This window comes from Sceloporus occidentalis, unplaced genomic scaffold (genome assembly GCF_023333645.1).
Source record: "Sceloporus occidentalis isolate IW3139 unplaced genomic scaffold, rSceOcc1.0.p SCAF_8, whole genome shotgun sequence".
Lineage (NCBI taxonomy): Eukaryota > Metazoa > Chordata > Lepidosauria > Squamata > Phrynosomatidae > Sceloporus > Sceloporus occidentalis.
In genome coordinates, this window is record NW_028316988.1 from 12,774,770 (window position 1) to 12,800,863 (window position 26,094).

A 26,094-nucleotide genomic window follows, 5' to 3' on the forward strand; every position below is an offset into this window, starting at 1 on the left:
GAAAAATGCCTCTTGCTGAATCACATTTTTTTAGATGGTAATATGAAGGAAATGTCTTGTCGCTGTTCCCTACCAGGCTTCACATTTCAGCAGGCCATTTTGTCCCTTGCCACACATGATTTTCCGCCGCTGTGTATGAAAGGATGTCCTGTTGACATTTTATGGGTCTGAAATAATGCCATTGCAGCAAAGCAGAGCTTCTCTGTGCCACTGGAAAACCAGAGATCTGACAAAATTCCCCCCCACCGTCTCTTCCTCCTCTCCAACTGTCGCTTTCTCTCTGGCCATGGGGACCAATTGACTCCGTGGGTCTTCCTCTCGTCCATCAGGACCCGACTGCTCCGACGCAGCTTTTGTCAGAATTACAGACCCAGATGGCCGAGTGTAATTGCCGGTTCATTCGGCTGCTGAATCATCAAGAACCACGGAGTCCACCGCGCAGCAGCTCCAAAGAAGGCTCCCTTCATAAACACAAGCTCATTGTGGAAATTCATGCAAAAATTAATGCAGCCGCCAGCAGGAGGGCAGGGCCATTTGCATCCAGGGAAAGAGGGAAGTGTAGGAGGCAAGCAATTTTGATACAGCAGGATTTCCAACGATGCAGACTGAGGGAGTAAGGAGGAGAAGACAATAAAGATACAGGGAAGGGAAGTGATAACCGTAGCAAAAATCCACCCCCCCCAAACCATATCCATCAGTAGGATGAGTCCCAAAAAGTGACTTTACTTTTCCAGACTCTGAATCTTGTAGCACTTGTGTCACACACTTTCCCTCTCTTCCTAGGCGTGGGTTGCTAGGGTGAGTTTCGGCAGAACTGGACAGGGCAGCTTTTCAGCTTCTTGGCTGTACCTGTTCAACCTGGGCTGGTGATCTTTCAACCTGGTTGACCTTTTTTGCTATTTTCACTTTTCCCGACGGGGAAGTGAGCTTGATAGGTTAGGCCTGCACAAGGCGGACCTGATTGCACAAGAAAACAGCCCACGCAGCAATTGCAATGGATATGGGGGAAACCCAGAATGTAGGCATTAAGGTTGCTTGTGGGTTGGTTGGCTCCAACATAGGAGGTCACTGCTATGGGAAAACCAGGAGACAGCTGTTCCGCATTTATAAAATCACAATCCTATAGCTACACTCCTGGTCAGCATTGTCACATAAATCTCAGGATAAACAAGTCTTTTCATGGCAGCAATTTGAGAGAGGTGCCCTGCTTCTGGCTGCAGCGTTGCCCCTTCTAGATGGCCTGTTCAGTTCAAGCCATGTGGCATCTAATGCCACTGGAGTGTTTGTTTTTCCAGACTGTCATTATATAGTCTGGCTGTAACCGGGTTTCCTTCCTTCCTTTCTTCCTTCCGCTCTGCTTTCGTCCTGACAACGCTGGCAGTGCCCAGCTGTGGTTTCTTTCCCCTTCCTGTTGAGCCTCACATCTTACCCTGTTTTTCTCTCTTTTTTTAATCAATGGCACTGAGTAATTTCTGGACAGTTTTGGGTGGTTTATTTATAACTAAAAGACACACGCTGTTCTGGGAAGAGAAAAACACTGTGATAATGCAAGAGCAGTTTAGTCAGCAACTGGAATTTCCAAGCAAATGGACTGCAAGGCAAGGCGTCAAGGCACTTTTATGATGCAAGGGTTTTACGAACTTTGGCTCTCCTTCTTACTTGACAGGTTTCTAGAGCTTAAAAGAGCAACAAGTGCCATTTCAAAACTCTCCATCCCTTCTGTGGCCTTCCTCTTCCCCCGGTTCCACGTCCCACGAGGGCTGCAGATTTTGTTGGAAGAAATGTATATTCTGCTTTAATCCTGTTTCTTGAAACAAAGGTATATTACACTTTAATCCAGTCCAACAACATGCTGTGAGGCAGAGGCAACCATCTATACAAGGCCATGGTTTGTGACAAATGGTCACAACATGCCCATGGCTCCAGATGACTTTTGCAAGTGACCAGAGGCATATGTGACAATTGATCACTGAGTGGACGCCTCTTCCCACCACCATGAATTGCAGTTATAGCCAGACAAAAACACATTTCACATTTAACAGTGGAAAACAACTTCTATGAGAGGCAACTGCTGTTTCTCATTCTGTCCCTCTCAGACCCTGGAAAGCGAGTTTTTAAAAGGAATTTACTGTATAACTGGGTCATTGCACAGAGGGCCACCCCCCTGCTGATATTTCATTACCGCTATTGGTGCAGGTCTGTGTTTGTGTTTTAAGGAACTCATTATGTCATTTGTCACTTTCTTCTTACCACTTTAGTTGCTTTTTAAAAATACACACGCCATCTGAAATGGTAAGAGCATGGCCTAGGAGGCCTTATACACATTGTTAGCTTCCCCTCCCCAAAGTAGTGACAAAAAGTGACATGCAAAGATACACAATAAAAACGATGTTATCAGTCAGCCCATTATGTGGGGAAAGGATCATAATGTGCTGCTTCCAAGATCTGTTCTTTTCCACATCGCCCATTTACACCTGAAGAATCCAAATCAGAAGCAATTCTGTGGTACTTGTATGACGTTCAAGAGACTACTCCACGGTTGCTCCTGTTTTATTTTCCTTTTAAGTAGTCAGCTCTGGTCTGCTCTTTCCTTCTCCTCCATGACCTCTAGTTATGGCATCTTTACAAAACCTCTTTGTAAACTGCCAAAATTAAGGAATGAGTAGATTGACTAGTCAGGGGTTCTCTCAGATTGAAGACTTCCAGCACCATCATCATTGCACAGCTATTCGCTTTTTCCTTCTTTATCAGGTTTGTGTTTGTATGTGTCTCGGTTGCCTGTTGACTTACGGTGACCCCATGCATCTCACAGGGCTTTCTTAGGCTCAAAGGAGGTTTGCCATGGCTCTCCTCGGAAAATAGCCTACAGCACCTGATACTCCGTACCTGTCTGCCTCTCAAGACCTGACTCTGCTTAGCTTTAAAAAGATAGGGAAAGCCATGGGAAAATGCATGTGTGTGTGTAAATGTCACAAATGGCCTGGATTTTCTGTAAAATTCCACGGTTGTTGCCTAATTAAAAAAAGCATCATCTGATGGCACACGGGATTCTCCCAAAGGGAAACAGGCCAAGATACTTGGGTGCCTGAGGCAGAAAATCCAAATGATCGATGTCTTTCTCCAGTTTCGGTAGGGAGGGAGGTGAGAGAGATGATATAGATATAGCTGTCTATACAGCTGTAACGACGAAGATTACAACTGACAACACTGCAGCTCTTGAACAGTCGGCAATCTGATGCAAGCGCCTCACGGTGGGAGGCTGAACCCTGGAAGAAGCCATTTAGAAAAACAACAACAACAATAAGTGTCGCTGCACAATCCATTTGGTTAAACCGACCCGCAATGAGCGGATGTTGCAAGAGATGGGTTAGTCTGTACAGGGCTACAACAACAGGATTGTGCGCGTGTGTGAGTGCAAGCGTGTTGTTTTCGCTACAACAGGCTGTTATCACACGGGCGTCCCTCTGGAATTCGACGGTGCCAAGACTTGTCTTCCCACCATTAACGCAGCCAGAACCAACCAACCACAAGCACACACATACACAAACACATTCACGTTTCAAGTTTCATACTGAGATTATGGATTCCGGAGAATCTTGACTTTTAATTAACTTTTTTTTGAGGGGGGGAGGAAGAAAAGACAAAACAAAACAGGCCCAACCCACACCATCCAGCTCTGAATATTGACAGTCAACACGAAAGGCGCTTTGTGCCAGCACAGAGGAGCGGCAAAGAGCTTGTGCAGACTTGGCGCTGCTTGCCACACAAAACTTTCCCTTGCTTTCTTCTCTTTTCCTCCCCATGTTGCCTGCTTCACTTTTTCTTCCCTCATTCAGTTCAAACCAGTTTTGTTTTCTAGTGCTCTGGCTTCTACATAATCAGCCCTCTCTTCCTTAACATTATGCATGCCAGGCAGAAGGGAGCTGGGTTCCTGGTGCCCTCGGCCTCCTTCCCTCCTGCCTGCGTCTGTTGCTAATGAACTGCAAACAACCTTGTTCTTTGCTTTCACCCTGTGCCCTGCCCGACGCATGGATAATCTAAATAGAGGCCGTAATGATGCTCCCAGCGTCTCCAGCCCCACTGACAAGGACTGCCAGTGACAGGGGTCAGCAGGGCCTTGGCACCTTTAATATTTCCCCCTTAACCCCTTCTCTGCCGTCGGGTGCGCGGGGGGGGGGGGGGGTCTGTCTGTGGCCCTGTGTATTTTGTCCCCAGCTCTCTTGGACAAACTTGTATTTTATTTTGTGATTTTTTTCCACCCAGGAGATGTTGAAAATGGTTCACAGCTAGATCTGTCATATTCCTTGTCTTTGCATGTGATTGATAACTTTGTCTGCACCTTTTCTTTGGGTGCCTAAACCAACAAATAAAATAAAATAAAATAAAATAAAATATGAAAACCATGGGCATTAGTGTTTTGAGATAAATCAGTGGGACCGAAGGCTTAACAGCCATGATATGACTTGGCACTCAAATGAAATAATTTAGCAATTGGGTGCCAAAGCTGAGAAGGTCTTCTCCTCACACAGTGTCTTGACCTCAATGGTGGGATACAGAGGAGAGTCCCACAACAGACCTTCTCAACCTGTGGATTGCAACCTCTTTGGGGGTTGAACAACCCTTTCACAGGGGTTGCCTAAGACCATTGGAAAACACATATTTCTGATGGTTTTAGGAACTGAGACACTGCAATTTTATGGTTGGGGGTCACCAGAGCATGAACTGTATTAAAGGGTCACGACATTAGGAAGGTTGAGGACCACTGCTTTAGATAGACACATATAGAGGTTGGTGTTCGCTTAAATACGATGTTCCCAAGGGTTTTAAATAGCTTGAGAACTTGATATTTGAGGGAGCACTACTCCCTATAGGTTCCTCCCAAGCTCCTTGAATTCAGCCTGGACCAGAAACAAAGATGGCAGAAACAGTTCCATACAAAACTTTGCAGCTTGGAACGAGAAGGTGGGCACATTTCGGCTTCTGACTGGGTCACATTTGTAACATCTGGCTGTGAATACTGGAAGCACCAGACAATTTGCTCCAAAAAACAGCAGCCAGCAGCATACAAGACACTGGAGCCAATCTTTGCATTCCAGAAAGAAAAAGTAAAAAACCTCGCCTCAAAAACACTTGGAATGGGAGGAAGAATGTGGCAAGGCGGGGGAAGAATAAGGGGAGAGCTCTGCATTGTTAAAATCATAACGGGTGAATCTGGCTTCAATTTAAGTGGAGGAAAAGGGACAGAATAAAACAAAAGAAGGGCTGCAGCTGCCAAAACCCAGGCCTGGGTTTCTAACAAAATACAAGAACGAACTGCAGAATGTGGGGGAATGTGAGGCTGCAAGGAGCCGGAACAAAGAGAAACGTGGAAGAGCCTTTTGGTGCACAAAGGGCACGATTGTTGGGAAGCAGGCAGAGAGAGAGAGAGAGAGAGAGAGAGAGAGGCAGAAATGCAAGGCGGAGAGCAGACCCACCAGCTGGTAAAAGATGTGAAGGCCTGAAAGGGACGGATTTGGGCCTTCCTGAACCCTGGTGTCTCTGTCTCTGTTCTGGACACTGGGCTGGAGAGAGAGACAAAGCCACGTATGGTGCAAAGAAAGAAAGAAAAAAGAGAGAGAAAGAGAGAGGGAGAGGGAGAGAGAGATCAGGGTTACCACACATCCTCCTTTTACTAGACATGCCCTACATTTCCACCTTCTGTCTGTAAAGATTTCAAAATGTTCTCCATTTTGAACATGAATTTATAAGAACGTATAAGAAGCATGAATTTATATTTCTCTGAGTTAAGCTTTGTATTTTTGTCTTGAATGTCCCTCCATTTTGTGGGGGCCTTCTCATCCTTTGCAGTTAGGACATTGGTCACACTGACGCTGTGGCTGTTCCCTGATATCAAAATCTCCAAAGTCTGTTAAGGTCTTATAGTCTCAGGGCAGAGGTGAGGAGGGAGTTGTTTTAGTTTCCTCTGACCTACAGAATTCCCCAAATCCTAGAATCATAGCATTGGAAGGAGCCTCCAAGGCCATCAAGTTCATCCCTTCCATACAGGAACTCCAGCTAGGCAGTGATTCCTAAACTTTGGTCCTCCAGGTGTTTTGGAAAAGAGATTTCACCTCAACATTAGGAGGAACTTCCTGACAATAAGAGCGGTTTGATAGTGGAAGATGCTGCCTTGGAAAGCAATGGAGTCTCCATCTTTGGAGGTCTTCAAACAGAGGCTGCATGGCAGAAAGGGGTTGGACTGGATGGCCCTTGGGGGTCTCTTCCAACTCTACTGACTTTATCACACAGGAAAATTGGGGATTTAAACAGTGATTATCCCATGAAAATTGCAAATAAGATTTTCACATGATGTTGTGTTTAAAGCATCATTATCCTGGGAATAACCAGGGAATAACTAGCAACAAATAATTCACAGGGAAATCCTATGATTCTATGAACACTCAAACCACTACGCCATGCTGGCTGGTCCTTCCTTCCTTCCTTCCTTCCTTCCTTCCTTCCTTCCTTCCTCTCTTTTTCTTTCTTTCTAAATAAGTGTATACAAATTGTACGCAAATCTGTGCATGCTCTTCAACCTCTCCTTTGGTGATGCATTCCTTCCTTTTGTTAATGAGTAAGTGGGGCTGCCCTACAGAGGAGCACCTCATTCAGGCCAAGGGACTTTCCTGGACAGCAGGGAGAAGCCAGATGTAGGCAACCCAACAGCAGCAACAGGCATTTTTAAATCAGGAGGAGGAATAAATACTTCTGCTTAGCCTTGTGGCAAGTCTGCTTCCTCCTGCTGTTTTTGGTTCCTTGTCTACAAGGAACTGAAGCTTCTCTCTGAGCCTCCAAAGGCCCACACCAGGTTCTCCCACCTTTTCTTTCCCTGCGTGGCAAAATGTTCAATTTCCACATCCCATGCTGAGGAGAAGCATATGCTCCCCCTCCTTTTCTCTTTGCCTTGCCATCCGTTACATGTTCCCCTGATGAGATCTACAGGCAGCTGGTCCAGATTTCTTTTCTGGACCACATGACCCCCGTCTAGGCTGCGCAATATCATTCCGGATGCCAATCTGTCCACAATCCCAAAGCTTGTGCTTCTTCCCCTCCTCTTCCTCGCAAGCATTTTATCTGTTGGAAGGAAGGGGGGGGGGGGAAACCCACTTGGAAGATCAAGCCACCAATCTTAACCCAGAGCAACAGCTTCCCACAGTGATCCTGAGGAGCTTATTTGAGTTTTCTTTTCCCAACTTCCTTTCACAGAAGTCACATGCTGGCATGCATTCCTTTAGCATTAATGCTTCCTCTGGGACTCAGACGTTACAGAAATATGAGAACAGGGCTTGCATGTGGCAGACATTCTGGGGAAGCCAGCTGTGAGTTTGCTCTGCGTTTGCATGGAAAGAAGGCGCTGCAAAGAAGCAAAGGGAAGAAATGGGGGGGGGGGGGATATAAGAATTTAAAGTCCTTCTTCACAGGGTACAGATGACACATAGATGTCTCTGCTTTTGGGGAAGTGAGGTTGCAATTATTCCTGGTTCCATGTATTCACACGCAAAATGTGGTTAAGGGTGCATATCATCCACATGCAATAAATGGACATTGTGGTCTCTTTCGACTCTGTAATTCTACAATTCTATGTTTCTTTTCATTGGCTCCATTTGAAGTATGTTGGTGCGTTTAAGACTTGAACAAAAATTAATGAAAATACATTTTAGAGAAGAAGGAAAAGAAAGAACGTGGTGGTGAGTAATGTCAGATGTGGTCAGTCTTGGCAAATCTATGCCAGTCCAGGTATTGTCTGTTTTTGGTCCCATCACATGCCTCCATTTTGAGGGGGGTGCCTTGAACTGTAGGGCCTTGACTTTGGAGTACCTATATTGGGAGAAAGGCAGGATATAAGCAAATAAAATCACCACCACCATCATCATCCAGTCCTAGTAGCACCATTGAGTCTAGCAGTCGAACCAGTATAACTAACCCAGCTGGACCATATAAACCCTCATTCCGTCCTTGCAGGAAATGAAGAACAGCCTCGAAAGGACTTAAGATGCCTCATTTTAATGAGTATGTAATCTATTCCCAAAATCAAAAATGTTATTTTCGGCAGCTTTGCAGGAAGAGTGGACTTCCCAGTTTTTCTGTATTCGAGTCATTCTGAAGGTTTGCCTCTAAAATTAGAAAGAGACCCATTTGTTATACACAAATTATAGGCTTCTTGTATGTTGAAGAGCGCTGATTTAATAATAACTTGTTGACGGCTTTAGCAAGGAGGCTAATGCGGTTCCTTCCTACACTCCTCCTATGAAGATGGCAAACAGGATCCATTGTGAGCTGCTAGGCCTCCACCCAAATTGCCCTGACTTTGAAAATATTGCTGGCTTTTCCCAATGGTTTTTATTGTTAGAAGCAGAGAAGGCTAAAAGTCCTGCCCTGCTGGAAACAAGCAAAGAAAGACCCCAAGAAAAGAGAGAAAATGCATGTATAAGGGATGAAATACCATTATGCCACTCTTTTCCTAAAATAATGGCTTTGTTTGGCTCCATCTTTTTTGCAAAAGGGAACAAAGCAAGAGAGGTCCCCATTTCTGTTGCCTTTTTGCTTTTTTGGCCTGATCTTTTATAGCTTCAAGCATGTGATAAAATAGGAAGGTATTAAAAAGTGGAGACCGGGAACTCAAAAACATCAGTTTTAATGTTGTTAATGTGCTTCTTTGCTTCCCAACAACGGCCAAAGCACTTTAGATGGTTCCTTTGGATGCTTATAAACTTTATGGGACCAAATCTGGAATGTCAGTCTACATCTATAGCTAAAACTATTCACAAGCTAACTATTCCCAGCTATTAAACTATTCACAAGCTAAATCTAAACTATTTGCAAGCGAACTCTCTTAGGGCCTATATAGAAATCAACAAAAAGTCTCCAGATCTCAGGAACATTATTTGGAAATTCAGTTTTGGAAATTGACTTTGTTCTTTCAGGGAAAGAGCTAAAGTGAATGTTTTGGTAAAGAAGTATTAAAAGCTGGGATACAAATAGGTACCTAATATGGGATACAAATACATAATAAATTGCATATATATATATATATATATATATATGACTTTGAAAGCAACTTATTACATCCCATATTGTTTATCTTTTGCATCCCATGTTGTGTATCTTTTTACAGCTCAAAATGTTTCTCTTTAAACGCCATACATTAAAAACAACAACTGCATGGCACCATAAAGAGGGAAATCCTAAAATAGTATCGTTTATGTATACAGATAGTTGAGAAAGAAAAACAGAAGCATGTTTAACTCAATAGGAAAGTCCCAACTGTTGGAGAGGCTTGAGGATGGGTAATTTTTGCAAGAGTGCCATCATCCCTAAACACAAAAATGCCTATTATTATCATTAGTAATAGTAGTATGTATGGATGAATAAATTGTGTTAGAAAAGGAATTCTCCTTCAGAAGGGCTCTGTGAATGGCTTTGAACCTGTCACAAACCTAATTGTTATTATTATTTTTACTAAATTCCTCCTCACACACATAGATAACTCTTGAGACACTTGGACTGTTGGAAAAGCCAGAAATAATCTAAAATAAGGGAGATGAATGAAGACGTTGTTGCCCATGTTTTTGTGTTTTAAGTGTGTACTTTTTTTGTTTTTAAGTTTATGAGGTTGGATAGTAGTTTTTATTCTCATGTTTTGAAGTTTTTATTCTTGTGTTCTGAGGTTTTTATTCTCACATTTGTTATATTTTGAGGTTTTTATTCTCATATTTTGAGGTTCTTATTCTCACGTTCTGAGCTTTTAATTAGAAAGAAGAATTGGACATTTCTCGCTGTGTTTCTTGGCCAGCGAAGGAGGCTTATCAACAAAATAGGACTAAAAGGGTGGCGTTGGCGCCAATGAGGTGGGGATGATAGGGATGACAATCCACCATCATCCTCAGCCGCCTCAGGAAGAAACACTTCTGACTTTCTCTGAGGTAAAACTAAAACCCACTGAGGTTGCCATTCGTCCCAGGAAAAAACTGGGAAAATCCCAATTGAAGGGAAAAGCGGCGTATAAATAAAGTTTTTATTATTATTTATTATTATTTTATAATGAATGTGTTGCTTTTGTACAACCAGAATGCAAATTAATAGCAACAGTGATGATCCTTTGCATCCCATACAGTTTGGGGGAACTAGGAAAATGGCAAAGGCTCAGATTCTGAGGTAAAAACAAGGCAGGCCTCTCCAGTCCATTCTCAACAACGGTCGCCTCTGGCCCCGCCCCTCCGAAGCCCCGCCCCCTGGAGGGTTGCGGGGCGGATCGCGGGCACGAGCACGCACTCGGGGGGCGGGGCGGCCTGCGTGGCAGCTCGAGGCGCCGGGAGCGCGCACGCAGCGCACGTTGGTCGTTCGTTTTGCAAGAAGGAGCGTCGCTGGCTCCGAAGCAGAAGCGCCTTTAGGTGGCTTGATTTCCCTGAAGGGGGCAGTTGCCGCGCGCGCTCCCGATCGCTCTCTCTCTCTCTCTCCGTTCTGATTTGCCCCTTCCTTCCCTTGCCCTCCGAGAGAGGGGCGAAGAAGGGCCCGGGATCCGGCCAAGAAGGAAGGAAGGAAGGGCCGGCCTCAGCAGCCCCCCAAACACACACCTTCCTCAGGTAAGGCTCATGGGGAGACCCCTGGGACCCCACTCTCTCTGAGGCGTCTTTGGGGGTCTAACCCCCCCTCTGAAGAATCTTTGGGGGGGGCTATAAGGCACCTTTTGGGGGACTAACCTCCCTCCAAATTGTCGCTTTGGGGGTCTAAGTCCCCCCTCTGAGGCATCTTTTGGGGGACTAACCTTCCTCCAAGGTCTCATTTTGGGGGGCACTAACCCCCCTCTGAGGCATCTTAGTGGGATCTAAGCCCCCCCTCCTTGAGGCATCTTTTTTGGGGTCTGTTCTCCCTCTGAGGCATCTTATAGGAGTGTTATTGCCCTCTGAGGCATGTTTTTGGGGGTCTGTAAGGCATCTTTTGGGGGACCCCCCTCTGAGGCATCTTTTAGGAGCACTAACCTCCCTCCAAGGTCTCATTTTGGGTGTCTAAGCCCCCTCTGAGGCACCTTTTTGAGGTCTCTGAGGCATTTGGGGGGAGTACCAACCCCCCTCCGAGGCATCTTTTTTGGGGGGGCTAATCCCCCTCTGAATCCTCTTTTAAGAGTACTAACCTCCCCTTTTGGGGGGATTAATCCTGCTCTGAGGCATCTTATTGGGGTCTGAGCCCCCCTTGAGGCATTTGGGGGGTCTCTGAGGCCGAGAGAGTGTGGCTTGGTGACCCCAGGTCCCCTTCCCATAGAGACCCCTTCTTTTCAGAAATGCCACCCTCAATATGTCCTCCTTTCCTTCCTTGCTCTTCTACTATTTCCAAAGGAGCAGAGGAGGAATAAAGACAACTTCCGTGAGTCCATCCCCTCCATTTCATCAGCATGGCCCCTCTCTCTGCTCTCCCCACATTCCCCTCCTCTTCCTTATTATTACTATTACTATTATCATTGCTTCTTGTTGTTGTCATTGTCTGCCTTCAAGCCATTTCCAACTTAAGGGGAGGTTCTCTTGACAGGCTTCTCCAGAGGGGTCTGGCCTTAGAAGACACATGGAAGCCTACGCACAAGTTTATCTAACCTTTACCTGAGAGTAGTTCCACCCAAAGATTGCTCATTTCCTCCCAATTACCTTCAAATAATTTAGGAGTTAGCTTCTCCGTCTCATACACTCAAGTAGCCTTTTATACACCATTCTTCTACCTGTGGCATCTCTTTATTTTCCCATCTCTTTGACAGAACAAGCCTAGCAGCCGAACGCATGTAAAGCAACATCTGCCCAAATCTTTTTACCATTGTGTGGTCTAGCACATCTGACATGTTTAAAAGGTAAAATTTAATAGATAAAATGTATGTTTATAAAACAGATAAATGGGTTGCCATTGGGGTTGCATTGGCTTTAGGGAGACACTGCTTGCGCAAAGTGGCTGACCATGTTGGCGCACCACTGAGTCCTGGGTTTGGGGTAAAGCATGGCATGGTTCCAGTAAGAGATACATATCTGGGGCATCTGTCTTATAATTCTCCCTCCCTTTGTAATGATCTCCCATAGACTTTCAGTTCGTCTTACTCAGAGCTCTCTGAACATCTTCGGTGCAGAACTTTTGGCACCTCGTTTTGCGACAAGTTTCTCTTCATTCCAAGGACGAAGTAGGCGCATACTTTAAGAATCCTGCCTCATACTTTTGTTCTGCACCTTGATTTATGGCTTGCAAAGTAGAAGATATATGTATGTGTGCCGATGAAAAGACACTCCCATGTCATTTTGGGGGAGAAGAATGGATACTGGCCTTCAGGTCTCATCTTTCATTAATATAATGGAGACTTTGAAATTAAACAACAAAGCCTCCTCCTTGTTGTGGGCCTACTAAGTGCCTTTGCAGGAATCTGAACACTTAAATGCATCTGAAGAAGTAGACTGAGGTCTAGGAAAGCTCATGCTGCCCATTTCTTTCTTTCAGTTAATCTCAAAGCTGCTACAAGGTCTCTCTTCAAACTGATTCTACAGACTAACACAGCTATATCTTTGAATTCTGCCACTTAAATGACTAAATCTTTGAATGTACAGCCAGCCCTCCACAAACACAGACTCTTTATCCACGGATTCAACCATAAAAATATAAAATCCCAAAAAGCAAGCCTTGAATTTTCAAATTTATGTAAGGGGTACCATTTCACTATTTAATGGCAGTGGAGCGCATCAGAGCATCATGCACAGTAGTTACACATTTCATATTGTGGTATTGGTATGGGTTGATATGATCGCTTGAAACCGGCCATTGTCAGAGCAAAATTTGCAGGGAATGTGAAGACCCAGCCTTGTCTGTGTTTACTCATGTATCTCTAAAGATTTATAGGCACTTAAAATGAGCGCAAAACACGAATGCCCTGCGAAAATAACCTCCTGCTCCTTCCACCTGTTCTTCCACTGCTGACAGGCAGGCAAGGAAATGACTTCCATTTCTCTGTAGTGCTAGTCCTTGTTCTCTACCTTGTCCATCTCTTGCTTAGCAATTGTTAACAGGTAACAACTAATGTATATACTATGAAACTATCTACTTTTTCTTTACTTGTTTTGCTTTTCAGTTGGGCCTGAAGTCTGTATACATACACTATAATTTGTGAGATACTCTGCATACTTGGAAGAGCGGCAGCTACAATGTTGTGCTGTTTTGGAAGGATGCCTTGCAAAACCAAAGAAGTCTCTAGTGGGTTTCACATCTGGGTCAGTGGCTAAAGGGATAAGTTTTGGACGCCAGCGATGGGTGTCCAGATCCCTTCCTCATTTTGGGACCTTGCCGTGTGTGGTCTTAAGGAAGTTGCTGTCTCTCAGCCTAATCTACTTCCCAGGGGCGTTGTGAAAATAAACACATGACAGGAGAGCTGGAAAGCGTTTTGTAAATCGAAAATTGCTGCGGAAACATTCAACAATAAATGGGGAACTTTGTAGTAAGGATGTGGATTGCCTACTTTGTCTTTTTAAAGGGGAGAATTAGTTTGGATCCAGGAGAAGGAGTTCCCAGTGCAGGCAATGCAGATAACCAGCTTTGCAAGAGTCACTTTTTCTTTTCCTAGAAATCCTAAATATACCAATGGTTCAGGGGGTTACACCATAAATGATACACTGGGACAATGTGCAATTATAGGTACACATTTACTTTTGAATTGCCACACATCAAGGGGACTTTTTCCAGGGAAACAGTCTTTTTTTCTTTTTCAAAATTAGTCAGATTTTGCCTGTTGTTTGGTGAGCATCTGATATTCTTCAGCAGATTCCGCCGTACCTTTTGGTTTAGTGAACTAAAGTAAGCCAGCCTGGGTTAAGGGTGTATATCTGAAATCATTTAAACTCAATATAAGCAGGTAATGAAGTCTCAGGGATTCCAGAAAGAGTGGCAAGTCCCATTCTTGCCTCCCGTTCTTTGGCGAATGTGGTTAGAGGAAGATGTTTGCTGCGTCAGATTTTTCTTTCTCTTCCTAGTTCTCTGCAGCTGCAGGCTGTTCTTGTTTTCTGTTCTTTCTGGAACTGTATGTGGCCGAAAGTTTGCTAAAATGGGGTTGTTTGTGTGGTTTGGTATCAGATTGCCTTCACACACACACCACAAAGTTAGGCCTGATGCTTCTGTGTCCTCCTCCACAGCAAAAGACATGCCTTAACAATTGCTTGCATGCAGCTTTTTTTCAAAGATGACTTGAAGGGGGGAAATTCACCTTATAAAGTCAGCATAGGCTTTCCCATCCATGCTTTTTTCCCTGTTTGCCTTTACTTTTTGCTCTCAGGACTGTGCAGCAACCGTAGAATAGTGCCTAAGATTTGTGTTTGGGGGTTTGGGTAGCAGTAGCATGGACATTTCTATGCCACTTATCAGTGAACTCAGCACTGTCTAAGCCAGTGGTTCCCAACCTGTGGGTCAGGACCTCTTTGGGGGTCGAATGACCCTTTCATGGGGATCGCCTAAGGCCATTGGAAAACACCTATTTAATTACAGTTATGAAGTAGCAATGAAAATAATTTCATGGGTTTGGGTCACCACAACATGAGGAACTGTATTAAAGGGTCGCGGCATTAGGAAGGTTGGGAACCACTGGTCTAAGCGGTTTACAATTTGTGAGCCAATTGCCCCAAAGAAGCTGGGGACTCATCTGACCAACCTACGAAAAGATGGAAGTCTGAGTGGACCTTGGAGCCCTACGGGAATCGAACTCACAACCTTGGCACTTGGGAAATGAGGTACAAGGTCTTTAGACACGACCTGCTCTATGTCTTCCCATTCATGTTGCAAAAGTGTGATTGTGAATTGTGGAGGGAAAGGGGATAACAGATAGGAATATAATGTTAGTGGTGGACAATGCTTCTCAGGCTATTTGATGTGGGGAACTGGCCATTCCAGGGACTGGTACCATATTGTGCACACTGACTGCAAATCTTTTCTTCCTTCCTGGAAACTAACCACAGATCAGCAGCTGATGGTTTGCAGGCAGATGCTGGTCTGCGATAGAGAAATCTCTACTCTTGCCTGGTTTTTTCTGCACTCCTGGCATGCTTTTCTTTGGCATGTTCATAGAGCAGCCTTCAAAGGCTTTAACTGCTTGTTGGTTAATCTTAGAGCTGTTGTTTTTTTAATAATGAGAGAAAACCCTCCAAAATATGAAGGAGAAAAGTAGGCCTGTGTGCCCAGAAACCTTTTACTTTTCTCCTTCCACTGCTCTCCCTTCCTTAAAAGAAGGCAAACTGGTCTGAATCTGTGGCAACATCCTTGACGTAGGTTTAGCTTTTCTTAGAGAAGCTTTCTTATGAACCTTGTCAACTTAAAATGGACTCATTAAACCATCCTTAACTCCTGCAGTAAAGCATTTACTGTATATATTGCCACCCAAGTCACTTAGACTAGGAAATGATATCTTGTTCTGTTGTAATCTGGCTGAATTCATCTGTAGAGCAAAGCTCCTTTGGAAAGAAAATTTAAAAAGCAACGATTAGCCAGAGAGAGAGAGAGATTTCTAAGTGAGTGTCAAGCACTTGCTTATTGCCCAGCATGGAATTGGAACAATAGCTACAAATGACTGACATTTGTCCCATTTCTAAATAGTGGCTGTTGGGGACATTTGAGGGAAGTTTCTGTCTCTTGTTCCTGGATTTACGTGAAATAGGAGAGATGAGGTATGGCAGTAACAAATGTTCTCTCTGTACCCATATAATGTAATCTGCACCTGAGATAACAGTAGTATTTATTTGGCGCTGGTTGTAATATTTGCTGTTTTCTTTGTGGCAACAGTGGCAAAGCAAAAGCAACAGTATGCTCTCCAATGTAAATAAAAGAAAGGCAAAAGGGAAGCAGAAAACCAACCCTGAGCAGACAAGCCATCTGAGGCACAACCTTCAAAGGAAAGTACTGTGACAATGATTCTCATTTAATCTTCTTTCCTTATGAGTCGTCTTTTACCTGAAATGACTTCTGGGTTAATACAGAATGCTCTTAAGTTGCAGAAATGGCAACCATTGGCACATAGACAATTTCATATGCTTTGGGATGGGCTGCAGCACTCATGCCAGATTACTTGGTTTTACATGTTTGCATTTAAATGCATTTTTAGTTGCGCCTTGAACCAATTCTCTTTGTTGGATGCAAAAAGGAAATGGTTCCTTAGAGATATCATCTGTACTCTGCTTGGAAAGTGTCCAGAATTTCTTTCTGCTGGGAAGAGTCAGAAGTAGTGGGAAGTAAGCTTGGTTAAATATGTTATTTGGATAGCCATTTCACTGTGTCCATCCATTTTAAATAGGGAAAATGAGGCCTAGCGCTTAAAGTTGGCTGAAGAAGCATTACAGCTGGTCCTTGTCATCCGCTGGCATTTGCTTCCAGGACCCTCCGTGGATAACAAAATCCGTGGGTGCTCAGGTCCCATTAAATACAGTGGCATAGCAAAATGGTGTCCTTTATATAAAATGGAAACATCAAGGTTTGCTATTTGGAATGTATACTCTTTTCTGGAATATTTTTTGGAATATTTTCAAGCTGTGGATAAAAAATGTGTGGATAAGGAGGGCTGACTGTATTGTGACAGCTTGGTCTTGAATCTTACGATCTTCATAAGATCAAGTAGGCTTCGAAAACCCCTTTATACAATGCTTAGTGAAAGGTAGTCAGAATAGTCCAGTGATCAAATGACTCATTTTAATGGATTACTATTACAGGCCTAATACGCTGAACAGATGGCGTCCCTCTCCCTTTGTGTGCAAAGTAAACCAGTCCTGTCGATCTTTAGTGAAAGGTTAAATGCCTTTTTCTGTATGCATTTTAGACAAGGTGCCCAATATTTTCTCCTTTATAAACTCCATGGTTACTTAGCATGTAAAGACATCATGATTTTCAGTGGTTCGTGTCTGCTGGAGCCATTGTGAATAAGTAGCTCTGAAAAGACAGCAGCCTTCAAAATAGTTACTACCTGCTTGGCCTTCTTAATGCTAGCATGTCTTTTAAACTTAGCCTTCTGTTTACAGAACTTGTGGGGTGAGCACACAATGATGGTTAGCACTTGTGTGTGTGTCTGTATATATGTGTATGTCCTTCCAAGTCGCTTGTCGATTTATGGCAACCCCATGAATTTCATAGTGGTTTCTTATGCAAGGAATACTCAGAGGTGGTTTTGCTTCATCTAAAATATAGACTACTGCTCCTGGTATGTGTTGGTGGTCTCTCATCCAAGTATTAATCAGGCCTGACCCCACTTAGCTTCCAAGATCAGATGGGGTCTGGGGCCTTTCTGACACCTTTAGACCATTTGGGCTTTAAAAGGCATGTAAGTGTCAATGCACACATTAAGAGGAGTAGAGACCAGTGTGGTGCGGTGGTTTGAGTGTTGCACTGTGACTCTGGAGACCAGGTTTCAAATCCCTGCTCAGCCTTGTAAACCTACTGGGTGACCTTAGGCAAGTCACACTCTCTCAGCCTCAGAGGATGGCAATGGCAAAGCCCCTCGGAAGAAACTTGCCAAGAAAACCCTGTGATTGGTTCACCTTAGGGTTGCCGTAAGTCGAAAACCATTCAAAGGCACATAACAATAATAAAGTAATTCCAGAGTCAGTGGATGTGGATGGAAAGGAAGCAGTTTCTGATCTGTCCCATGTGCCATTTTCACTTTCCTTTGACCTTCCCAGGATTCTTACTCCATTTCTTTGATGCAGGATTTAAATTGTCCTTTGTGTGTTATGTCCCTTGTTGTAAAAAAAACCACTAAGTGCTTTGAAACAGAATGGAAGTTGATAGTTATTTCTCACACTTCTGACTTCAGCTTTGAAGTTAATATTAACTTCTTCACATTCTTACAGTGGAGAGATGTCAACAAACATCTTTCAAACAATACATGTGTTGTATATTGTCTATTGTATTTTTATACTGTATTGTATACTGAATTTCTTGTACACCGCTATGATCTACTTGGAATAGCGGTTTATAAATAAAATGTATTATTATTATTATTATTATTATTATTATTATTATTATTATTCTTGCTAGAAGTTCATCTTGGAAGCTTACTTGCATAGAGGAGTCAGATCTTTTCCCCTCTGGCTGCTTGTCTCAGAGGGAGAATGGATACCTTTTGTCGAAACAGCTGGCAAATGGCATGCTCCTTTCCCTTCGGTGGTGAAAAATTGCTCTGATTTAGGCTACTTAGGTTGTGCCAGCAAATAACTGCCTGCAATTCTTGGATGGCTTCCTCCTGCCTGGTCTTAAAGTACTGCTTGAGGTTTTCCAGCTGCATCTTACTAGAGATCATCTTCTGCAGACTCATAAAAAAATGAAGAGAAACTTTAGAGGTGCGTAAGAGAATGCAAGACAGGAACGTCGTATTTTTGAGGAAAACGCTTCAGACTCGAGAGGCTGAGCACGTTGCTTTATAGATCCTCCTTTAAAGAGCAGATTTAGAAAGTGCAGGCAACTTTGCTTAATATTGATTTTGACACACTGCCCAGAGCTGCTTTGAAATAGTAATTCTCCCCTGGAACTCAACTAGTGTCCCCGCAGCGACTCTCTTGTAACTGTGCGCATTTAATGTCTTCCCTCTATGCTTTTTAAAAAAAGACTTCTTAGAATTTCTTTTTAAAAAAATACTTTATCAAGATAAACATGATGGTTTTCTATTCTTTGCCTTCACACAACAAGGTCGGGGTGCCTGGAGAATTTCTTTAATAAGAGCAAGGCCATTCCCCACTCATCATTACCTGCGCTGCGGAGATTCAAAGGAAACAGATGTAAGATGCTTGTCATAAAAGCGGAGCCTTTTGCACTGTTCAGCATTTTGACACTGAATGAAATCCCATAGTTAGCAAATCGTCTCTCTCTCTCTCCCTCTGTGTGTGTATTAGGGTCGCCATAATTTGGAAATGACTTGAAGGCACACAACAACAACAATATATAGGCAAGATAAAGTCACGGTTTATTGTTGTTAACTACCCTTGAGTTGGTCTCGACTCATGGCAACCCTGTGGATGAGCCATCTCCAAGACCCCCTATCCTCCACTGCTCTTCCCAGTTTCTTCAAATTCATACCCATAACCTCTTTACTTGAGTCCATTCATCTAACATGTAGCGTTCTTCTCTTTCTAATTCCCTCCACTTTTCCCAGCATTACTGTCTTTTCTTGTGAGTCATGTCTTCTCACAATGTGACCAAAGTACAACAGCCTCAGTTTAGTCGTCTTTGCTTCCAGGGCTTGATCTGTTCCAGGACCCACCTATTTGTTCTTTTTGCTGTCCATGGGGTCCTCAGCACTCTTCTCCAGTACCACATCCCAAATGAATTTATTCTCTTTTTGCTCTTGCATCCACACATAGTAATGGGGCATATAGTTGCTTGCACGATTCTGGCTTTCATATTTAGTTGTATGTCTTTGCTTTTTTAGGACCGTTTCTAGTTCTTTCAAAGCTGTCCTCCCCATTCTTAGTCTTCTTCTGATTTCTTGACTGAAGTTTATGTTCTGAGTTATGTTTGATCCCAGGTATAGGAACTCTTTCACTGTTTCTATTGTCTAGGTTGAACTTGTGAAGATCCTCCATGGTCATTATTTTTGTTTTGTTTATGTTCAACTGTAAGCCTGCCTTTGCACTTTCTTCCTCAACCTTCCTCAATAGTTGTTCTGCAATGTTTTCGGCTAGTAGTATGGTGTCATCCGCAGATCTTAGCTTGTTGATGTTCCTTCCTTCTATTTTCACTCCTCCTCCTATGTCCAAGCCTGATTTTTGTATAATGTATTCTGCATACAACTTGAAGAGATAGGGTGCCTAAACTTTAAATTGTTTGTTTGCACTATATTAATTCGTGCTGTTCTAAGCATGAGGAAATGGTTTTCTCTAGTGAAATGGCAAAGCGAATAAGCTGGCTGTTTTCAGATCTTTGAAATTTGGAAAGGTTATTGAAAATAGTGATGCAAATAATTGGCTCCTGGGGTGTGAGCATGTGGATTTCTTTGTCTATCTCCTGTTGAGCTCTGTGTCTGAAATAAGGAAAGTCCTGTGCTTTAATGCCCTCATATTGCAGAGGTGAAGGATAAATTGATAGACCCCATGAACTCTTGCCCCAGCCTAGAAATGCTCTTGGAACAGGTGGTGGCCCACACCCTCCAAAAGGGCCCTCGCAGGCTTTCCATTGGGAAGAGTGGGCTATTTACTCTGCTCTCATTACTTTTGTTGCTGCATCTGAGAACTCCCTTCGGTGAAAAATGCCAGTCGGTCTTTTGAAGCAGCTTCAACCAATGTGAAAGTGAACCTCAGTACTGTGTTGACAAGGAACAAAAAAAGACAAGTGTTGGGGAGCTGGGATTGTTTCCTCAGACTGTCTGTGTGCCCAAGCGGATTTGTCGAGTGACGTGCCAGGGACTGGAACCCGGGCCTCTGCTTGTCAGTGCCTGCCTCTGAGTCAGCAGTCTCCTGTGGCTCAAGTGCGGGTAGGACTGCTCAGGTTCCCAATTTTCCCCTTTCCTGCGAGCCAACGGGTGCCCTTCTTACGACACCAGAGTGACTCTGAGCATGCCATGAGTCTCAGCATGTGCCAGGCAGGAAGGGGAGGAACTCTTTGAAAGAAGGATGGCTTTTAAAAAGCAGGAAACAAGTGCTTGGGGTGAGCTCCTCCAAATTACCACACTTTTTGGATGTGAAAAATGGCAACGTCATACAGCCATTCAGAGCCAAGCATAGCAAAGGCTGGTTTGCAGAAGGCTTTGGTAAAATACAGTTGTCCCTCCACATCTGTGGCTTTGACTTTTGTGTGTTTGGTTATTCATGGATTTGATTAATATGTCATCTCTAGGAAACTCTTCCAGTGTGACTCTGTTGGAAGTTGACCATAGAATTACATTGGAGGACTTAGAGATTCCTATAGAAGAACACTTCTCTAAGCATTGGTACATCCATCAGTGCAATTCTGTAGTCAACTCCTACTGGATGTTGACCACAGAGTTGTGCGGGTGGTCCTAGAGATTCCTAAAGAGGTGTGCTCTCAGTTTTTAAAAAACAGTGTTTTTTTATTTGTGGTTTCCCCACTTTTATTAGGGTCCTGCACCCCTGACACCAGCAAATGTGGAGGGACCACTGAATAGATTGTAAAACACATTTTTGCTCAGAAACCGTCACTGAGCATCCCTCCCACTCCAACACTAGGGCAGTCTGTGAACAGCTTGGCCAAGCAATGAAAACATTGGGCCACTCGCATCTTGAAATATTTTTCTTAAAAGCACACATATCTAAGCAGTTAGGCATAAAGACCTGCATGTGTGTCTTGTGTGTGAAATAACTGACCTGTAAAATGACACAAGGAGCAAGCTGCGAGATACAAGTAATGACAGTATTTGGTTCCTTTTCGGTATGACTTGTGGAGGGAACTGCTCATTAAATCCAAATAGGGGAATTAGGTAAGACTCTGATAATCCAGGAAATAAATCTTGGCTTCTCTCTTTGCTTTTGCCATTCAAGGTCCTGTGGTCAATATCTATTGCCAGAGAAGTAAGGGCCATTGTATGTAAAAGCTTGGGCCTTTCGGACTGGCCTTTATGTCGTGAAACTTTTGTGCAGAGTTCTTCCTATATCAGAAAGCTGTACAGAGAGTGAAGAAATTGGTAGGGCTTTTCCCCCCTTCCTTTTCCTTTAGCAGACCATACTTAATCAGTTTGGAAAATCTAAGTGATGACTTTAGGCTCTTAGAGGATTAAGAATCAGTGCTGCTTTTTGTGGCAAGCTGTATATATTAAAGTCATTCCTGGGCAGTAAATACTCTCTGTTACCATAATCATTGTACTTAGTGTAAGTGCTTCTTGGGTGGATATTAAAGATCTGTTAATCTTTATGGTATTTGTAGGATAATTTTTTAACTTGCTTGAGCTTCTTACTGCTTTCACAGGTCAATTACTCCAATTTATAATGTCTTGTCAAGGGTAAGAACATTACCGCCTAATAATATCCATTGTAGCATACATTTTCTTACCTGTATAGTTTGACTCTCCAGAGGTGCTTCTTCTCCAACAAATGTTTAATTTTACTTGTTCCTTACCATAGCTAGGAGTCCCACATATGAGAATAAACATATTCCTCCCTCCCTCATTTGGGATGCTTGCCTTCATATACATTTGACCTTTTCCCAGCGCTGAATTAGCAGGAACTAGTAGACCATCCTCCATGTCATATATCTTCCATGACATGTGTCTCCATTTCTCCTTGTGAGCTTTTCAGATTTCTCATTATTTGCTTGGAATTATGTTCGTAATTTTTGTTTTTCCTGGTTTCTTTTTTCACTCCCCGTATGCCTGTAGCAGAGCAGAACTGGTTTCATAAGAGCCAGACGTAATGGGTGCTACCTTAGAGCAATTAGAGCAATGCAAGATGTTGATTCAGGTCCATGAAGCAGACTTCCTGAAACAGGATGGCCTACCTTGAGACAGTCCAGTGGGAAAATCTGCTTGCTGCTACAACGTCTGCTTCTGCTGATGGTGCAGTATTGTCATCTTTCATTGTACATGTTTCCTGCCTTTACTTTGACTTGTCTAGCAAAGTTTATCCCTGTTGAGTTCAGTGTTTCACCATCTTCCACTGTTCATAAGACAGGTCCTGAGATCAGACTCAGTTGGCTTCCAAGCATGCTAAGAAACCATTCTTCCTTCCTTCCACAAGAGACATACATTCAGAGAAAGAGGGGCCTACCTTTCCTGAGGTTCATATGCTGAAACTCCACATACAAAGGGATCCAATGCTTTACTGTGACTTAAGGCTTGATGTGGATCAACCAACCTCACCCTCTTTGGTGCCAGTATAGTGCTATTGCCAAGGAAGGAAAACCACTGAAGAAAAGGAACAATAAAAGAGATCTGTATACGCTCAGCCCTCCATATCCACAGATTCAAGTGTCCATGGCTTCAAAACATTTTTTAAAAAATATAAATTCCAAATAGCAAACCTTGATTTTGCCATTTTTAAATAAGGGACAGCATTTTACCATGCCATTGCATATAATGGGACCTGAGCATCCACAGATTTTGGTATCCACGGTCCTGGAACCAAACCCCAGAGGTTAACAAGGACCCAGTGTATTACTTTTAATTGTGAGAAAATGGAAGAGATCAATTCAGTGTTGAGTTTCAGTTTCTCCTGTGGCCTCCTTAAATATGAATGAATGCAAAAATCTGAGTGGGAGTATGGTCATCTGAGGGAATGGCTGGAATCTCCCTGTCCTCCCATGGAGAAGATTGTTTATCTCTTCCACTCACATCCTGTTTGACTAAAGATAGCTTTTAAAAAGCTAAGGGGCATGCTTTCTGTAATTTTATAGTCTCTCTTATGCTGTTTCTTAGTTTCCAGCTTGTGGAATTACATTCTCAGTTCGAGATGGTTATTCAGTTAAAATGTTGTTACAGGTTGAGTATCTCTTATCTGAAATGCTTGGGAGCAGAAGTGTTTGGGATTTTGAGTCCCCCTCCCTCCCAACCAGATTTTGGAATATTTCCATATACATAATGAGATATCTTGGAGATGGGATGCAGGTCTAAACATGAAATTCATTTATGTTTCCTGTACTCCTTGCACTCGTAGCCTGAAGGTAGTTTTATACACAATATTTTTAATAATTGTGTGCATGAAACAAAGTGTGCAAACACAGAACAATCAGAAAGCAAAGCTGTCGCTGTCTCAGCCACTCAGCAGTTTTGGATTTTGGAGTATTTTGGAACCTTGGATAAGGGATACTCAGCCTGTACCTTCATCCTTCGGAGTGCTAAAGAAACCCAAAGCCCCTACTCCACTTCCTGATACATCAGCATTAGTAACTTTAGGTCTCAGGGAAGGCAAGCATGAGTTATGGATACTAATTTTTACATTCATGCAGTGCTTGGAATTTTTTAAGGGCAAGCAGGCTAAGCACTGTGCTCCCAAATTGCATTTCTTCAATTATCTGAGAATGTGAAGTGTAATCTTTGGGGTTTTCCTCTCTTATGGTTTTCCCTTGTATATATGTAAGACGAAGCTTGTGTTGGCAAAAGCAGGTTTCAGCAATCACAGTGGCTCTTTGAGGATCTAATAAGTCCCCCAAGGAGAGAGTGTTCTAGTTACTTTCCTTTCTTTGCAGAGGAAAACCAATTCTTTTGCATGCAGGACAGCAACTTCTGTAATAATCTTGGATACGTCATGCCACAGAGTGCTCTGTGTTGGGTAACGGAACTGTGTTGATAACTCAAAAACAGATCTATCTGGTCCTTTTGCACCCCGATGTGGTGTAAGCAAATTTTAGTGAAAGGGCTGCCTTTTGTGTTCCACAAACCTTTACCTTTAGATATGCCAAAATGGTTCTACAGAGTGTTTCAGTGGTTTCTTTCATGGTGGTATTTACAAGCAGCCTGTGAAGATGGGCATTTCTTGCTACATCATGTAAATACCTCCTCTCCATTGAGTCCATACGTTCATCTCATTCATTCCTCGTTTTCTGCATCTGTGCGTCTCTGAGTCTTCCAAAACCCATCCTCACCCTCAGTCCACGTCTGCTCTTTTTCACAATTCTTCTCTTGTCCTCATCCCTACCCCTCTCCATCTCTTATCCTGATGCTTTCTTCCATGTGTACGCACTGCGTCTGAAGGCAACATCTTCTGCTCCTCCTTTCTGTCATAGTTCACACTACTACTTGCTACCATTGCCTTTCATGGAGTGAAACTCTGGCTAAGACAGATTCCAAGAAATTTCTCAGCAGGTCTTAGCTTTGGGAGAAGCCCCTGAGCCTAAGACTTTCAGGGCTTTAGAGGAAATCACAGTACAGTAGGTCCTTGTTATCCACTGGGGTTTGATCCCAGGACACCCCCCCCCCCCCATTAAATACATAGCAAAATGGTGCCCCTATATCAAATGTCAGATTTGAAGAAGTATCCGAAATGTCTTTGGAACCAAGTCAGAAACTTAACTTGGCCTTTTGCTTCCTACTTTAAATCAGTCCATCCTACTTTTAGCAACCCAGGTATGTCTTGCTTTCATGCCTTGGTAGATTAAAATGGCAATGGGGAGGTTTTGAACAATTCGATGCCTCTCTCCAGGCAGACGTGTTCGCTGGCACTTTTTTGTGAATGAATTACAGTGTACAGAACATCTTACTGTAATTCTGTTGAAAGATTAATCTTGCTGACTAAAGAGAGGAACGTAAACATGAGATGGGTGGAGAATTTATTTCAAACAGGATGGGAAGCCTGCCACAAATATTTAAATATAGGCTAGTAGCGTTTGTTTTATTGACATCTAGAGTGAGACGGCGCTGATGAACTTTATATTTGTTGACTTATAATTTGGCTTCAAGTTACAGAACAGTGAATCGCAAAGGCTTTTTGCGTCACTATTTTAATTAATATCTGTTGTTGACATAAACGTTGAGAAATTGGCTCTGGGATTTTTATTTTATTTTATTGCCCTTTTTAGTAAAACAGTCTAAATGGATTTTGTGTTGGGGGGAAAGTGCAGCGTAGCAATTCACTTCTCTTGATACTTTATGTTAAAGCTTACTCTTGGCCTTAATAAGGCCCCATGGTCTCTCTCACCCTTCCCCATATTATGCTAACCCTTGTAAAATTGTGTATGACTAAAATATTGAAGAGACTTTAGTTCTTATTCTTAAATTATAGCTTTGTTGCGGGTGACAAGGGAAAGAGCCTTATGGCTAATAACATTATGGCATGTGTGTGTGTGTGTGTGTGTGTACCTGCACAAAGTCCAAAGGTAATTGCTCTAGAAATGGCTGTACAATTCAAAAGGTAGCAATAGGCCTTGCTCACGTCTGTGAAAAAGAAACTGAGAGAGAAATGGATGGATAGACAGCTGGGTGGGGAGGATGGACAGTATTAAGACTCTTTGTTACGTGACTCAGCAAAGAAGTACAGACAACCTGGGACTGAAAGTATGTATCCTTCATGGAGTCTTCACAACACACGGAACCCGGACATTTTGGGTTTTCCCAAACTGTTCTTCTCAAAAGCTTTGGTAGAGACATGCAGGCATGTCCCCTCCTATTGACCACCATCTTGAGGGGGAGAGAGG

The 26,094-nt window shown here is 43.1% G+C and overlaps 1 protein-coding gene across 3 annotated transcripts in view; it reads left to right on the plus strand.

The window, feature by feature from the left end:
• Window positions 1-10,354: 10,354 nt before the first annotated feature.
• The window catches only part of NEK6 (NIMA related kinase 6), a 57,744-nt gene continuing 42,004 nt past the window's right edge, over window positions 10,355-26,094 (plus strand). For 2 of the 3 annotated variants that reach the window (XM_089534732.1, XM_089534734.1), the window contains exon 1: window positions 10,355-10,622. The gene's annotated coding sequence lies outside the window, so the exon portion shown is untranslated. Of the gene's footprint in view, window positions 10,623-11,782; window positions 11,873-26,094 lie in introns of all 3 variants that reach the window. The other variant, XM_089534733.1, reaches the window with a different exon arrangement.